The following is a 14,208-nucleotide window of genomic DNA, read 5'->3' as shown; positions in this document are numbered from 1 at the left end:
CGCTGGCACTTCTCCACGCGCAATGGTGCAATGCGGGAAGGCTTGGCACAGGGGACTGGTGCGAAAAGCATGGCGCGATTGTTGCATCACGAGTGCCACGGCTTAAAAATTCATGCGGTTGATTGTTCTGTAAGTTCTAACTATGATGTCGCCAGTGCAATTGGTAAGTGATTTTTAGCTAGGGCAACTAGTGAGCACTATGAAATACCTTTTTCTGTTAGGACGATGGGTCGACCTATTTACAGAAACATTTTTTACTCAATCCGTTATTTTATATAGGGACCGACCTGCACTATAGTCAATGTAGAGCAAACATGGTAGTGGTATTTTTTCATCTTACTACTGTAATCGCTCAATTCCCCCCTTTTTTCACCAGTCTGCACAATGCAAGGTGTCCCCCATTACTTCCACCAGTCCACAAAGGGTCCCTGAGCCATCAGTGACTGAGAAGCACTGGTCTATACAGTTGCCTAAGTGGTTACTTGATAACTTAAACATGTCTTCTGAGTATATTACACAAGTCTAATGTACATGTTTGGTGTCGCTGTGCTAATAAAAATGATGTTACCTGAAATCTTTTAGTCTTAATTATCAGTAAATGCCTAAAGATAGCCCAGAATTCAAAAACTACCTGTGCATTATGTCGTCACCACATGTGGCCAGGGAAAAAGAGGGAGATAGTGCTGATTAGGCAAATCTCATTTGACAGTTTTCGAGCAGGAGAGAGCGAGATTTCGGGCTCAAATGATTTTCTCGGCGGTTGAGCACTCACAGGCTGTGTTTGAGGAAAACTAGACGAGTGCAGATACCTTGAATTATGGATTCTCAAACTGGATTCCAGCGAACCCAGGGGTTACCCAAAGCACTCGGTGGGTTTCCCTGAGCTCTCAAACATCCTTGGTTATTCCTCTTCCTAGGCGAAGTTTTTTTTTTGTTTGTTTTTTTCCGGTTTAAGCAGATTCGAGTTGTCCATTAGTGCCGGGCTATGTACTAAACAATCTCTAATGTGGGCATTATTGTCTACAAGGTCTGTAAGCCTCTCCACTGCATCATTGCCTCACTGCTGAGAGTGATAAGCATTCCCCAGTTGTCAGTGGAGAAATGCAAGTTCCTCAAGATCACAAACTCTGAGAACCCATGCCTTAAATGCCAAATTATTCCAAAATCCGGGATTATCACTAATTAAACAAGCGGCACGTACTTAGCATTAACAGTGCAAACATCCTTATGTCAAGTGTGTGCACCTTGTTTAATTATAAATTCCCTTTCAATGTTCCGTCAATCTGAACTATACCAGAGGATACATAAGGGAATTGGAAGCTTTGGCAGTTGCGATATTTGCACAACGTTGGTGCAGCCCAGAAATATACTACAGCCAAACCTCGATGTAGCAAACCTCTATGTAACGAAACCCTCGATGTAACAAAGTACATAACTTTTTCTAACCGCAAGTGTATGCACGCCATGTATTTTTGACCTCTATGTAACGAAGTCCCGTTCGCCGAAATTTCGATGTAACGAAGTTTCGTGGACAATTCATCACAAACGTTTGGTTCCCAAAGGAGATCTTAGGAAGCACATACGCTGAAACGGGCCGAATTTGGCACACGTGGTTTACAGAACAGCCACTAGAGGACACTATAGTCCGTTGCAACTCAAGAACGAAGGGTGAGGGTAGGGCGGGCTGGGGAGGAGGAAGCAGACGGAACGCTGGAGAAGAGAGGGGGAACCTCCTTCTCTCTTTAGCGTTCTGTCTGCTTCCTACCCCCCGGCCCGCTTTACCCTCGCCCTTTGTTCGCGCTGCATAGTTCGTTTCGAGGCCTAACTAAAAGCGTGCGTTTCTCAACCTGGATGATGGAGCTTTGAAGGCGATGGAGCCACCCCAACGTCGACAACTTTCTATAAGCCGACGCTCCTCTCATTGCAACGGAGGAAATGACCAACGAGGCAATAGCTAGCGATGTTCGTGGGAACTCTGAAGACGGAGACGACATCAGGCCTAATGAGCAAGACACCTGCTCTGTGCCCAGTAACCGGGAGATGGTAGACGCAATCGATGTCTTGAGGCGGTTCGCGAGCACACAGCAAAACGAAGACACGATGCAGGCCGTCTGGCTATGCGAACGTCGCGTGATGCCAATAATAATGCCAACAGTGGCCCAGATAAAGGTGACAGACTACATTCAACCGAAATAAAGATGTCCTCGGTGAGTTTTGTGCACCCGAGAAACATTTGTTAAACTTTCATTAACGTTACCCCACAATTTTTATGTAGCGAAATTTCGATGTAACAAAGTAAATTCGGAATTTTACCGACCTCGTTACATCGAGGTTTGACTGTACTAAATTAAAACTTTTTCTAGCACTTACAGCCATTGACACAATGTACCGGGCGTTTTATTTTAATATGGACAGAATATTTAAAAATAGACGTGGCAATAACGTGAATGTTGTCTTAATGTATGTTTTTAGGGCTTGGTGGACATTAGAGGAGTGCATAAATGTCACGGTATTTTGACTAATTAACCAAATTCTTTTGACTTATTAAATAAAGGTTTAATGGTTGCAATTGCAGTTTTAAAGGGGTCAAATAATAACGGCTAACCCAATTGACACAGTTCCCGAAAAAGCAACAAATTTTGAGATATTCATGGTTAAAATTTTTCCTCTCTTCGCTTGAATCAAAACTGCGCCCTGAGGGGCGCGCCTGATTATGATGCATAGAAGAGTGACGCATCTGTTTCGGGCTCTTTGTCACTATCTCGACAGCATGTCTTTGGCAGGCACACTGGCGTTACACTTCCAAGACAGTGACAGATATACACTCTTCTACCACTCATAAAGGGGTATTCAAACACGACACTGCAAAGATCGTCAGGGCACATGACTCCGACAAATCGTTCGGCGTTCCGCTTCCAGCCGTTCTTTTTGCCGGGGGAAATTTTTCCCCGTCAAATCTCCCCCTCGCTTCCTCCACGGCGGCCTTGCTCTGCTCATCACGTAGGTCCGGAGAGCCACACATATTCCTGCGTCGAAGCGTGTGTTTCGCTTCCCACTGGAAAAGAGGAGGACACCTTTGTATACGTGGCTTGCACATGACGTCATTTCCGATGCCCTCCAGAGAAAAGGGGAAGAAGGAGCTCCCCTCTTATCAGGATCCTCCTTTGTGCCTCCAGGATTTGCATAGGTGTCGCTATTCTCCTCCCAGAAGATTATAGAAGATTAACCTGTCACTCAAAATTCTCACAAAAGCAGCTTCTCTCTCCTCCTCTTACATGGTGTTCGAAAGTATGCGATGTGACGTCAGTGCAAGGAGCCTATCGTTGTCTTTCCCGTTTTCGGGACCTGAAAAACAGCGGAGGCCTTGAGCGATTGACCGACAGCCAACAGAGCGTGTGAGTGGCTCTCCGGACCCACGTGATGAGCAGAGCAAGGCCGCCGTGGAGGAAGCGAGGGGGAGATTTGACGGAGGGAAGTTTTCCCCCGGGAAGAATTGACGGAGGGAAATTTCCCTCCGACGGCCGGAAGCGGATCGCGGCAGAGCGCGGCACGATTTGCCGGAGTCGTGAGTTTTGTAGTATCCTGTTTGGACACCCCTTAATCTGGCAGGCTCTTCAGCACATGGCTTTGAATCAAGCAAAAAACGTCAACATTTTAACGATGAATATCACAAAGCTCGTTGTCTTTTTTTAATTGCTTCAATTGGGTTAGGCTTTATTAACTGCTGCCTTCAAAACTGCAATTGCAGCATGGCCAATTAAACCGTTACTTAAAAAGTTAATTATCAAAGTTTGGTTAACCCTTCCCATCCGCTTCGTCGGCAGCGCAGCCATGGCGAGTCAGTGTTACATCTGCGTCCGCTCTTGGACGGATGACAAAAATTATGGACTACTAAAATTTTTAACTCCAATGGAACCAATAATGATGAAGCGATTCATCTAAGTGGCTTTTCGAGTGATGTCTAAAGAAGATCCCCCGCCGTAGGTGGATCCGAGCAAGAAGAGTTAACTTCAGGAGTGAAATGTCTTTTGGAAGCATGATGGTCCTGATTGGAACAGGAAATAATCCAAGCCTCAGGCACATGCTTGTGATCTATCTTAGATATACTGCAGAGCGTCATAGTGCATTGCTAGCATGAAACGTCCGCTAAACCAACGCGCAAAAAGAAAAACCGGCAGGGTGTGAGGAATGATACTGAATGTAGTCATATCTATGCAGCAACTTCTTTACATGACCACTTTCTCATGATTTTCAGTGAGGCGTAAAATTAATAAAAAATAGGCTGTTTACAGTATTTGTCCACCTAGGAAAACTCCAGCAAATGTGAACCAACCATTGGTGCATAACTATACGTGCTACATTCCTACATTAAATAGTGTGTTTTATTGCGGTTTATAAGTTCTCTATGCTTCTGTGCTGCTGTACTGCCATGACGCCAAAAGCAGGGGGGGTTTCCTGGCTGTCAATCAAAAGAAATATTTGTTCCACGAGGCCGAAAATTTTCCGAGCCACCACGGGCAATCATTTTTCTGTAGAGCCTCATTTGGCCATAGGAAAATTATTCCTAAAGCTGTTCAGGTGCCACCACTCCAGGTTCTTGGAACATCATAACATTGTTTTTATTCTCACACACTTCATATGTTTGGAGGGCCTGTGCATTGTTCTGGGTCATATGTGGAGTTGCTATCGGGTATCATTATCACGCCGCTCTGAGTGGATATGCTGTAGGGTGCTTTTGCACCCTTGGGTCCGAGCGAGACTAGTCTTTAACCATCTTGTTTTTAGTGGTACTGGGAGAGTGGATTTCTTCCAAGATATTCAGGTGGTGCATTGTTATGGCACAATCGGGAAAATAAAAGCTGCTGCAAGGGGGTGGAGAACGAGGTCGAGCAATGCTGTTGCAAAGGCTGCACTGAAGTTTTCTTTTCCATGGAAACATAATATCATAACCCACCTAGGTTCTTCATTCTAGCTTCCACTGGCATGCAGGGATCATGTCTCATATTTAGGGCTTCTTTCTGCCTTAGTGAAAATCGCTGGTACGGAAAACCCACAACAGGGGGGGAATGTAATAGTTTGCAGCAAGTGTGCTTTGTAGCACTTATTTCCACGTATGGCTTATACACTTGTGCTAAGGAGTTCAATATTATCATCTGTTTCTTCCTGTGTCAAAACATATTGCTCTGCGGTTTTGTGTATATCTGTTCAATAGACTATCCTAAGACTTGGAGTAGATCTGGGTTGATAGCACTCGACCTGAGGCATGGATCCTCCACAACTGAGCAGTGTGGCTGGGGAATATTTTGGTTATGAGTTGTCATATGTGGGGTACAATTTTTGTGTATCTGACTTACGAAGGTGCAGCACCGGGGAGGTTTCGCTGTATGTTACCTCTGCAGCTCTTTTGAGCTACTAAAAGTTGGTTTTGAGATTTTAGCCACACTGTGAATAATTTACCAACCAGGTTGGGGTTGTTTCAGTTGTCTAGTAAATATGAATCAGGTTGGCTAAGGTTACTCGTGATGTAATTTCGTGATTAGCTTTGTGTTGCTCTTCAGAGTTATTGCCACATTTTGGACTAGCTGTGCGTGTGACGTACAAAGCATGACTTTAGACACAACATCACTGGGGGTTGCAATCTGTATTTACAAGGACACCAGAGATTGAAACACAACACCACAAACACAAAAGCTGTTGAGGTTTTATGTTGTACAAGGCTGTATGATATTTTTACTTCTCGCAGTACCATGCATTGTTTACAATAGAAATGTACAGTTAGCAGGTGGTTGTTTTTGCACAGCTTGCAATAAAATCATTGCAAAAGAGCACTGCCTGAGTTCATTCCGAACATCCATTATTTTGTATACCTTGTGGTTGCGGAGCTTTTTGTAGCAATTAGATATGTTAATAGGTCATTACATTCTCTCATTTTTTTCTGTTCCTTGTCATCTAAAGGCCGGTTCAAACCGAAAAGGATTTTCTCTTTTCCTTATACTGGAACTAGGACGATTCCTGCGAGACGCTATGATGTCACTTCGGCGTGTATAACAGAAGGAACGCTGGACAAACGCCGCTGTGATGTCATAGCGTCTCGCGGGAATCGTCCTAGTTCCGGTATAAAGGCAAAGGGAAAATCTTTTTAGGTTTGAACCGGCCTTAAGCAGTATAGTTTACAGGCTGTTTACTGACCCAGAAAACTTGCATTGGCAGGGAATTTTAGGCATCTGGAAAAGCACCAGAACTATCAAGCAAAGCCATCCAAAGGTTTGTGAAGTCAGGGAAGATGACCAATTAAAGCAGCACTTTCTTCATGAGTAACATGACCTGAAGCATCACTAGGCGGTGGAGGCTAACATTGGGTGAAAGGGGAAAAGCTGATGTGCCTCCAACCTCCAGCAAGCATGACGAGCGATGTAGATGTGGCAAACTATATCTGTGAATAGTACTTTGCACTTGTTGCCGTGTTGATTTTTGTACAGTTGAATTCTAAAAGACATCATCTCCATTACCTAACTTGTATTATAGGGATGTCTTCAACATAAGCTGAACTGGGTCAATGCATTTCTGAAAACGCAATGTGCTCGGAGACTTTGCTTGAGCAATATAAGCAACAATTTGAACAAACTCTTGAACTCGACTGTTTTATACACCAGAAGCTGATGCCAGCTTTGAACCGATTGCCAATGGCCAGGGCTCTTATTTGAAATAGTAAGGGGAAATGTTGCCCCTTTAGTTCAGAGAAAATGGAGCTAAGGGGGTTATGTTCCCTACAAAAAAATGACTGCTGCATGTTGAATATATATATTACAGACTAGAAACAAATTAAAAGCCTGGTGGCCTGGCATGCTAACACGTCTCAGCTGGGAGCACGTGGGGTGAAAGCTCGCGCTACAGCAGTTAGGGATGCCGGGTTCATTCCCCATCCCTGCCTGTTTCGATCTAGATGAGTATCATACCGGCACACATTTGTGTATCGCTACTGCATAATACACATTAAAGACTCCAGGCTAACGGCCATACTGCACTGACTAAATTGCTCATCCACACTGTGCAACAATGGCACCACGCCTCAAAGGCAGGCTAACCTCATGCTTCAAGAAACAACCATTTTACACTTCACAATGCTGATCGCATGGCTGCACGCCAGCATGACGCTCGTCTACATCGAAAGCAAGAATGACACCTAGTAGGTTAAGAGAAGGCAAAGAAATTAAAATTTGGTTGAAGCAAAGAATTTATATCTACATCGAAAGCAGGAATGACACCTAGTAGGTTAAGAGAAGGCAAAGAAATTAAAATTTGGTTGAAGCAAAGAAATTAAAACGTACAGTGCAGCAGACGGGACGGAAGAAATGAGACAAACAATCTCTGTACGTCTTAATCATCAATGATTGTTTGTCTCCTTCCTTGCGTCCCGTCTGTTGCGCAGTACGTTGTAATCATCATGCCTTAGCAACACACCCAAGCTTCCATTCTGAGCAAAAAAATGAGTTACAATTTCCGAATTGTTACCTTGAGTGACTCCTCGTCAAGGGTGCACTCGTAGTACCCTTTGACATGTTTTTTGAATGGCAGATAGCCAGGACCACATGTGTACAACATGTTCATTCTTTGAATTCTCTTTGTCAGGACTTCTGGGATCACCGCCCTCTTGTAAAAATAAAGTAGTCCAGGGAGGATGAGAGTCTGCCAAAATTTGGGGTCAAAGTAAATGCGCTCGACAGCGAGACTTTTTGCCAATGTTTTGTTGTTGGTGTAAATGACGAAGTCGCACCACTGGCAGCCTGTCACTGCCAGCTGGCCTTGGACCTGATAGTAGTAGGCATGGTCCGTCTTCAGTGTGGCCTCGCCATTTACAAACAAGCTGCAGAATTTTTTGTCGGCACAGGCCTCACGAGGCGTCATTCCTGCTTTGGATTTTGGGCACTTAACTTCTAAAAGACCATTCTCTCCTGCCTCACACACTAGGCCATCAGGTGATGCCCCAAGAAAAGGGAACCACTCATGGATATGAAGTCCAGTGGACGTCACAACGGTGTCCTTATCTAGGAGGCGGCACCAATGCTTATAAGCCTCCACAGCAACCGGCTCGGTTTCTAGCCCGTAGCGGCGTGGATCGCTCGGGTGGAGGTCGGAGCATTGCTTCGGTTTTTCTGGGTAGAGGATGTCCCTCACCAGGCCTTCGGGTTTTCTGCAGGACAGTGCTTTTTTGAATTTGGAAGCTGTGATCTTCCCCACCCTTTCTTTTAACCAATTGTCATTTTCTGTCGGCCCGATAGTGGTGGTCCTGATCGTTTCAATTTGTTCTAGACTGAGTGGCCTGATTCCCTCAAAATGCTCGTCACAGAGGAACTGCGCTCTCTTTGATAGCAGATCCTCTGTGTCAGGAAGAGGAGGGGACGGGTTTGGTTGGCTGGCTTCGTCAGCCGCATAGCGGAGCCAGAGAACATTTGGTGCAGTCTTTTTCAGCGATGCAACAAGAACATCGAGAGGGTCCCCTTCCGTGGAAGTCATCGGCTGGGTACTCCTTTGCTTTGGTTTGTCGAAGGCTGCCTTCCCCTCCTTGACCTTCCAAAACCGGACCTTGTCCAGTTCCGTTGGGGCTGGTCTCTTCTGTGCTGAAGGAGACATACTTGTTATGGAATAGGCATCAATATAGCAAGAAATTGTGTGCTACCGACCACCGTATGACATTGAGCGAATTCCAGGTTTTGTGGTGATAAATATCCCTGAGAAAGTTTGAGGTCTTATTTGGGCATAACAGTCAAATGTCTCACTTTAAAGCAGACACTTGCTCCCAAATGAAATTATGTGAGCAGTACCGCAAACATGGAAGTTTCAGCCTGCTGTAGTTATTAGCAAAACGATGTACAGATACTAGGTCCTGTCAACAGACGGGGTATTATAGGGCATTCCACCTAAAAGTGAAAATAAAAAGGGCTTCTCAAGATAGAAAAATTATTCTTCCAGACTAACATAGTCCAAAGCGATGAGTGTCAGGCACGAGTGTGGTGTTATAATTTGCAAAATAATTACCCAATAGTGCAGACATCTCAAGGAAAAGAAGTGACCATTGCACAAACACCATCCTCATTGCGTTTATCTGGCTCTGTGAATGTCAGTTGGGTATTTAACCGTGATGGTCAGTTTGATAAACAACCAAAACCTTTTTTTATTGGTCACACTGTAATCATGGTCTGAAAGGCAGTCATTAATAGAGACTGTAATCACTTATACATTGTGCAAAAAGGCTCCATGGCATGAGCATAGTCATTAGACAGTCATTAATCGACACTGACATTGTGCAAAAAGGCTTCATGGCGTGAGCTAGTCGTAATTAGACAGTGATTAATAGAAACTGATCACTAATACATTGTGCAAAAAGGCTGCATGGCATGAGCTAGTTATTTCTTCATATTTGTGTCGTCCAAATCACGAGTCAGACAGAAGAATACTTCTGGTAGGCACTTTATTGTCGTCATGGTAGCATGTTGTTACCTTTCTGGTTGGCACGCTATGTTATAGTGGTTCAAACTGTGATAATGACTGCCCTTCAAACTTGGAAGTATACCACTCAAAAAAGTGTGACATGTAAAAATTAACACTGTTTAGTTAAGCATCAATGCAGTCCTAGGGGTAATCCCAATAACAATAAATAACAAGTACAGTACGCACACGATGAGAAAGAACTCGTGGATTAAGCACTTTGTTTTTCAAACCCACATGATTTAAACTCAATATCCTTCTCAAAACAAATTCTGCAGCCTCAGCAAAGTGGGGTCATATTCTTGACAGTTGCAGCTGTGAATAATATTTGACATGAGGGATGGAGACGGTGACCTAATGTTTTCTTTAAACAAATGGTAGAAAAGCGGACAAGGGTTGGCACAAACCAGACCAGATCCATAGGTACGCATCTGTTCATGGTAACAGTTTTAAGTGATATTGTTTGGTCTCTCAAACTTGCATCACCTGTCTGCCTAATCATAATTTTGCTTACTAAAGGGTGCCTCAGACATTGCGTTTGGTTGTGCTAATCTCCAGTGCGTCCGCTTGAGACCATGCGCGCTACCTTTGTAAGGGGACTAATGCAATCCTTTTACAAAGGACGCATGCCTTTCCTGATGCGACGCAGCGCAGTCAAACGCTGATGTCTGAAGCACCCTTAAGTGTTGATTAAGTAGACATGAGTGTTGGTATGTGTACCTACCATTGCTTGGAACAACCCATGTGCAAGGTGTGTCCGTACATGAGGGTGTTTTGATTGCCACCAACGCATACAGCAAGCCAGCGACGTGCTGGTATGTTTGGCTGAGCCTGGAAAGGAAATGAACTAATTCGAGTATGTGCACATTTATTTATTGATGTAAGTTGCGACTATTTTATTAACAAAGAAAACAAAGTTGCAGAAAATAAAAAAAGGCAATATTTGAAACGCCTCACCCTGCTGCACACTGGCAGAATGCGTGACGTATCGTCACCGGATCATTCTGGATGAAAACAAGCTGCTTGTAGTGGCCTGCCTTCATAGAGGGCAGACAGGTGCTTCTTATGTAGCAGCTGCTGTCGTCGTTTCGGAGGAACTGGACGTTCCTCACAAACTTCTCTTCCTTGAAGCTCCACCCTCTGAGCGTTTGTCTTGCTGAAATTGGAGCTTTTTCCCTGAAGAACCTGTCTATATCTCCCTCCGACACCGCGGGAGCTTCCGCTAGGTTGGTTGTCCAACCCTTTGCGTCTAGTAAAGAGGAGCAGGTTGCTGCCATGCTTGTCTATGCGCTTCAAAACTGCCGCGCATAACAGACAGCGATACGTCGTCTGCTACGCGCCATGATGATGATGATGATGCGCTTGTGGCCATTTTTTTTTTTTAACCATGCGATTTGTTTTTGTGTCAAAATCCGCAAACTTTATGCTTGCACTTTCCTTTCTTGTTCTTTTTTCGCGGCGTCGAATGCTTATCTCTACTGGAGTTTGTTGAAAGTTGCAAATTCAGAAATACAAACTTCCAAATCGAAAGCTTCAAACATCGCTTGACCGCTTGGCGCTTGGCTCTATGCTTGGCTGGCTTGGCCATTGGCTGAGCGTTGGCTGAGCGCAACGGTTGCGGGGCCACGGTGGTCAGCTGGGCGGCTGAGCGGGCACGCGAGTTGGACTTTATTTTCCCGTATTGTTTGGTGCCTACGTTCTTTTTGCGCGCTGATTTTAGTCCGTACTGTGCTTCGTACCTGGATACCTCCTGTGCAACGCAGTCAATGCTGCTGGCGCGAGCGCGTGCAAATCAATCGCTGGACAAACCAAACCCACAACCTCCCGTTCAGTTACTCGCGCCAGTGGATTTAGCAGCGTGGTATGCTTCTTTTCATCACTTTCCGCCGAACGATAGCAACGGCTGAAGATGAGAACACCCGTTGTGGCCAACCTTTCTTCGGGAGCGTGTGTGGCGGTTAAGGGGAATCCTCGCAGCTGGCTGCCCAGGCCATCCCGACCGAACGTTTTGTGGAAGTTTGACGATTTTCCATTAGTGTGCCTTAAAATATACTCCGTTTCACCTTATGTTGTACCGCAGACAAGGCTAGAAGCGCGAGCTCATAGCGTTGGGAGCTGCTCTTAACGCACGAGAGCTTGTGCCGCCGAAATGTGCCCTAAAGCAAGGAGCTCGCGCTTGTAGCCTTTCTTGCGGTACATCATAAGGTGAAACAGAGTATATCCGGGAGCATTGCGTTTATAGAATAGGCGCTTACGCGTGGCTGCGTCACGGGCTGTATTTCCAGTTGGATTCCTAAGCGACTGATACGTTGCAAAAATTGCAAAGTAATGTCCGGTGAGTTGCAGTCGCACGTGGAGTGTAAACCCCGCGAGAGAGCACGACGGCTTCAGTTGAAAAGATGCCCGTGTTTGACGTGGGCTGAGATGAAGTTCCGGTCGCACGTTCACACCGTACGTTTTATTTGTACAGTCACTACCACGGCTGTTTTGGAAATCATTAGATCCTAATCACATTCCCTGAAGAAATAATCGCTGTGGTGTTTTTGCAATACTTCCTGCGACAGAAAGAAAGATAAGGAGCGGCCAGCTTCTTGCGCCCATGACATGGTTGCTTCTGAACCTTAGGTGTACCCCATGCTAAAGATAAGATATACCAGAAGTGGTCTCTGCACGAGAGCCGAAAGCACAGTATCGAGAATGCGGTAGCAAAGGAGAACCTTCAGCAATGGAGAAAATACTGGGATACGATGTGAGCAATGTCTTCGAGATATCGGGCCGAGACTTAAATAAATCGCAATATTTTTTTTATTTGTGAACTATGACACTAATTTACCACACAAGACCAACTGGGTGATGGATTCACCCAATCAAAAATTACAAAAAAAAAAAAAGAAAACTGGGCCGATTTAAGGTCCTTATGGCCTACAACAATGCTTTTTTGGTTTCATTGGAATGCATACGAAGTTTCTTGTTTTGTAACGTTTCACTGAGGTCAGCACTGTTTATATATTCTTACAAATAAAACCATAGCCAAACTTATGCATTAAGTCAGTGTCGTAGCTTACAAATCCAATTTTTTTGCGATTTATTTAGGTCTCGACCTGATATCTGAACCGCCCGGTACTCAGAAGGATATATTTCTGCCTAGAGTAGGACGTTTTTTTTAATTTTTTTATTTACTTGGATATGTATCCTGATACAACTTTTGCCAATGTAATTATTTCTAAATTAAAAGTATTTGAGATTAAACAATACCTATTAAGGTGCAAGATACAGATAAAAAAAATGCTTACCACATTCTGCCTTACATTAACAAGGACTGGGTTGCCCAGAGGGAAAAAGACGGACACAGCAATGAGATATGAAACTCTAACTGGCCTTCATCAAGCCGGTGCTCTCACCCTCGCAGCTCTTGATAAGGCTCTCGCCCGCATTGAAATTTTCATTAAATATACTCACCTACTCCAGATTCATGGTAAAAAGCTCAGAGCAAGCAGTGCTGTCTTTCATTCAATAAACATTTTCCGATTCTAAATGATCATTGCTTATCTGGCCCCTATTTCCCTGCTGTTGCAGCCAAGAGAGGCTTGCCGATTCTACACCACTTTTCAGTTGCTTGCTGAGAGTATATTTATTATCCATCAGAAGGAGAGACGTTTCTAAGAGTGGGGGATATTCCTGGTTCATTGCCTTTTGACATTGCTGCATCAAAGGCTGACCATTGCAGCACCAAATCCTGCCTTCCCTGGGTACAATGTGCCAATGTGCGTCCCATGAAGCTAGCAAAGGAGTAATAGCTCCTCCTGCCAAGCAATGATTAACAATCTTTGTAGAGCTAGGAGGACAAAGAAATAGTGCAGTAGCATGCAGGTTTATGGAGGAAATGGGGCAGATGTCGTAACATCCGTCACCATCAGGCTGGCAACCTAAGACTGCGTAATGACCATACTAATTCAAAGCCCGACGCGCACGAAGCATCTTCTGCAAGAAGAAAGACCCTCTCTCAATGTCCTTTCCCCCATTCCTTCTTGCACTTTGCCCTCCTCATCCAAAAGGAGCAGGTCTGGAAGCTAACCTCCACCGCAAGGAGGATGGCTCTCCTTCTTTTTTGGATGGAAAAAGGAAATCAAGAAAAAGTTTCTTCCTCTCTGCTTGTTGGTCGACCTTTAAGGGAATCTCGAGTCGAGGGCGAGATGCAACAAGTGAAGTGTTCCAGTATCCAATTGTAAAGAAGGACGGTGCTGTTGCTGTGCATGTTGAGCTTGTGGGATACCAAGACAATAGAATGGGAATGGGGGAAGAGGGGTGTGTGGGTGCTGAGATGCACTGCATCTATGTTTGAAATGTTTAATTTCTAATATTTTCTTCAATGGTAATGGAGTAGCCGGTCATGCCTTCGAGTGGCTAACATCTCCATTTATTTAAATTTTTGAAAATGCAAACATATCAAAATTGACTGCATGTTGAAATATGCACGCTCACTGCTTATCCAGAGGGGGCGCGCAAGGCATGATGGTAATGGCCATCAATGCCACTTAGCCGTGACGTCTAGTTGCAAACTTCTGTCCAGTTCTATCACCTCCTCCTCGTGCTTCCCATTGGCGGCCACTTTTCATTGTTTCTAATTCCCCACGCAAGCTCCAAAACCTTCTTGCAACGTCCTCTGACGGGGTCGTGTAGAAGGTTTAACAAAGAAGGGACTAGGCCGACCAACAGGTAGAG

The sequence above is a fragment of the Ixodes scapularis genome, unplaced genomic scaffold, assembly GCF_016920785.2.
Source record: "Ixodes scapularis isolate PalLabHiFi unplaced genomic scaffold, ASM1692078v2 PGA_scaffold5__190_contigs__length_132052651, whole genome shotgun sequence".
Taxonomy (NCBI): Eukaryota; Metazoa; Arthropoda; class Arachnida; order Ixodida; family Ixodidae; genus Ixodes; species Ixodes scapularis.
This window is presented reverse-complemented; position numbering follows the sequence as displayed.